This window comes from Helianthus annuus, chromosome 5 (genome assembly GCF_002127325.2).
Source record: "Helianthus annuus cultivar XRQ/B chromosome 5, HanXRQr2.0-SUNRISE, whole genome shotgun sequence".
Classification (NCBI taxonomy): Eukaryota; Viridiplantae; Streptophyta; class Magnoliopsida; order Asterales; family Asteraceae; genus Helianthus; species Helianthus annuus.
In genome coordinates, this window is record NC_035437.2 from 58,655,571 (window position 1) to 58,659,250 (window position 3,680).

A 3,680-nucleotide genomic window follows, 5' to 3' on the forward strand; every position below is an offset into this window, starting at 1 on the left:
ATAAGTTTAAGTGCTTAAAACATTAATACCGTATCTCGAAACAGTTGAACTTTGTGTGAAAATTTAAATGGATCAGTATACTGACAATCTAAGTGAATTGTTTAGAACTTAAAATGTTTAAAGCTTAACGATGTTGGTGATTTATCTCAAAAACTGATATGATCATCTTACACAAACTCACAAAAAATATTGTATGTAAATATTTCTTTTCTGCATTTCATTTCTGTTATATAAAAAATTCAAAAAGATTTTTAGTGTGTTTTGGCATAAATTTTGAAAAATCAAAAAATATTTTAGACAACTGATATTGAAGAGCTGATTTTCAAAATTCCAAGTGCTAAACATGACGAACAGGTTTGGGAGTGTATGTGTTTTGAAAGAAAATGATATTCATACAAGTGGTTCATCAGTGACTTACATGTTAAATCTTTTTGTTCAGATTATGTCTATAAGTGGTTAGCAGGGCTTTTATATTCTTTGTATCTTATTTTTAAGAAACTTATGTTTTGGGTAGAGGATTTGCAGGAGAGCCTGGTTGCAATGCTTGAATCGAGTCTAGTATTAGAATTGTTAGATCAGGGCACGTTGTACGAGAAAATGGGAAGTTTTAGGTTGTATTTGAGCTGATTCCGCTTGAAATGTGTGATTCCGCTTGAAAAAGACTTGTGACACTTTCAAGCGAAATCACAACATTAGTGATTTCGTTTGAACTGCCACACATCATTTTCAAGCGAAATCCCACTCCTATAAATAGCTCACAAGCGAAATCATATGTAATGATTTTGATTTTCCGGTACCGAAGTGCTGCCGACGTGCCGTTTGATTGTAATCAGTGTGAAATCAATATACAAGGCATTTTAAAGTGAAACAAGCTATTTTTCTAGTCCGTTTCTTTGTTTCCGCCTCTGAAACGGATAAGAGCTCTTCCGATTGACTCGTTTGGGTCACGACTCGATCCTACATCTGTTCTATGGTTTGATTTCGAGGGTCGATATTTTGATGAAACTTTTCAAAATCAACGATGAATTTGAACCCAATTCGATGAAATTGACCAAACAATAGCCAATTTGAAGTGAAACGAAAAGAAATTTGAACCCAATTCGATGAAATTGATCAAACCCAGGCTAAATGAAAATTTGATATAATCATGCATGTTATATGAAATAATCACGCATGTTGGTTTTTTGAGTTTATAACGTGCGTGATTTTCAAATGAACGTGCGTAATTTGGTCGCGTACATGATGTACGTTAAGCCTTAATGTACGTTTACCTTCCTCTTTATATATATATATATCTATTACTATATATAATGTATATAAGAAAGAGAATGTTGAAATTTAAGAGATACCATATGTAGAAACATTTTAGGGTTCTTTTGAAGCACTTTGTTCACTTTAATCCAAATGACTCAATTTGATTAATCTGAACCCTCAAAACCCCCCTACCCCCTTTAAAATCAAGGGTGTATACCTGAACCCCCTCTTTCTCTCTCTGGACTTTTGGCTCCATCAAATTGAGATTCGGGTTTTGAATTTTGAAAAGGGTTTGAGCTCCACAAATCTCAAATCTGAGACAAGGCTCTCTCTTCCACCACCACTCCATCTTCTTTCTACAGCAACGGTTCTTCTGCGTCAAGAAGTAGCAATGGTGGCTATGGTTCAAGTGGTGGTAGCATGCGTTGCTTGGGTTCTAACAACATTAAGTATTCTGGCAACCACCAGTGAAAACGAGCGCCATAAACATATTCCACTAGGTTTTCGACAAGATTTCTGGTATGTGTAGATTGTTAATGGACAAATCTGTTTTCTTTTTTTTTTTTTTTTTTTTTTTTTTTTTTTTTTTTTGCGTGTATATGTTTCTATTATGCAATTAGTGAACAAACACATGGTGGTTGCAATTTGCAACTACACATTCTTTAACTCTTCAGTTTCTCTTCTACTCAGACCCCACCTCCTTACTCTTCACAAGCCCTAAATCATCTATCAAATTTTTTAATCTACAAGTTAATTTGATGATATAGTGAATGTTCAAGTTACAGATGTTATTGAAGATCTATCAAGGCCTAATTTGAAGAGAGAATCTGGATGCAGAGATATTTGACTACCGTTGGTTCCTGATAAAGCAAAGGGGCTAAAGCTATGAATTAATCTATTTTTGTACTTTATTCTTTATTGTGGTTGGGAGTATGGAGTTTAGGGGTTGAGATTACTATTTGAAGCGCAGGTTTTGGCAATCTGTTCCAAAATTACTTCGATTCTTATACTGGTACATGTAACTAAGCTTGAGACACTTGTATGTTATTTGCTAAACTACTGATGCTTGATTGATGTATTTTAGAGAGTTTTTGAGTCAACATTTGCTAGAAGAAAGTCTATTCTAAAGGAATGGTTCTCAAAGAAGTACAAGCAGCTCACACTCAAGTGATTAAATGCGGTTTGTTGCTCAGATTGACAATTATTATCAGCCTTCTTGATTTTACTTTTGTAAACATCATAGTTTGGTTATGATATTTGTTGTTTTTTTTTTTTCTACTAGCAGTAGACCCTAGACCACATACCATAAACGTCATAGTGGTAGCAACCAGCTGGTACATCAATCTTTATTCAATCTACTTTTACACTTATTATCTAATTAGAAAATTATATATATTGATAGCGTAATACGTAGAAGACACTTTTATCTTATTGTATGTCTCTTTTGCTATATATTCAAGGTCACCTAAGACCCGCTAATGCATACATATTTCTAAAAGGAAACGCCTCAAATTGGCTTGGTTAACCTACTTGATGATTGTGTTGTGCGTGTATGTGTGTAGATGTATGCAATGTGTGTGCCAGTTACGTTTGGGTTTTTCAAAATCACATGTGAAGCAGTAACGAGCAGACTGTTACATCTCTTCCACATGTGTGATTTTAACAAATCAAATCTGGTTGTTTTTTTTTAAATTTTATTTATTGGTCTTATTAATGTTTTAACATTCGTGCAGGTGGTAGAAAATTCTTACTGGAACCATAAGGCGAGAGGCTTTTGTTACCAGATCGTTTCTTCTCTCTGCATGATTCCTCCCGCCTTCTTCAACTTGTGAAGTTCTATTTGAACATGTGGTTGCTGGCCAGATTGGTGTCATAAGATTACTGAGATATTTTGGCAGAGCAAACTTTCTGCGACCTAGACTAGGGTTCCGGTGAGGTTCAAATCAAATTCCGCTGAGTCCTATTTCTTATGCATATCTCATTTACTTTGATGTGGGTGTTATTTCGAAGGAATTTGTTGTCATCGTTTGAAACACATGGGATATTGCTAAAGAGGACCCACAATTAGAAGTAGATGGTGATATGGTGAAGATATCATATTTTTACTATTTTCTTTGTACCGAGACGAAAATTCTAGCGTTTGATTGTAAGAAATATAACACTCACGTCCTGTCTCGGCATGCTTCCCGCCCTACACTGCCCGTTTTGCCTGGTCTAACACTGTGCATGGTAATTATGTGGTTGGTTTTAATGGGTCACTCTGTCAAACAAGTAAAAAAAAATATTTATAAAAATAAAGACTAAACTAAAACTGTAACCGAAGGCTTCGAGTTAAGGTTTAAGTTTAGTTTAGCGCATCCAGAGCGTCTCTTTTCTCAATTATTGGTACAACCCTTGATGTAACGTTGATAACAATTGAAGGTGGT

The 3,680-nt window shown here is 34.9% G+C and overlaps 1 long non-coding RNA gene across 3 annotated transcripts; it reads left to right on the forward strand.

Annotated features, from left to right (window-relative positions):
- Positions 1 to 1,801: 1,801 nt before the first annotated feature.
- LOC110940457 lies at positions 1,802 to 3,445 on the forward strand. Of its 3 annotated transcripts, XR_002593166.2 has the most exons (4): positions 1,804 to 2,434; positions 2,540 to 2,588; positions 2,817 to 2,905; positions 2,988 to 3,445. It is a non-coding gene; the product is annotated as an uncharacterized LOC110940457 (long non-coding RNA). The 3 variants fall into 3 exon arrangements; XR_002593164.2 differs by having other exon boundaries at positions 1,804 to 2,588; XR_004893118.1 differs by having other exon boundaries at positions 1,802 to 2,905.
- The last annotated feature ends 235 nt before the right edge of the window (positions 3,446 to 3,680 follow it).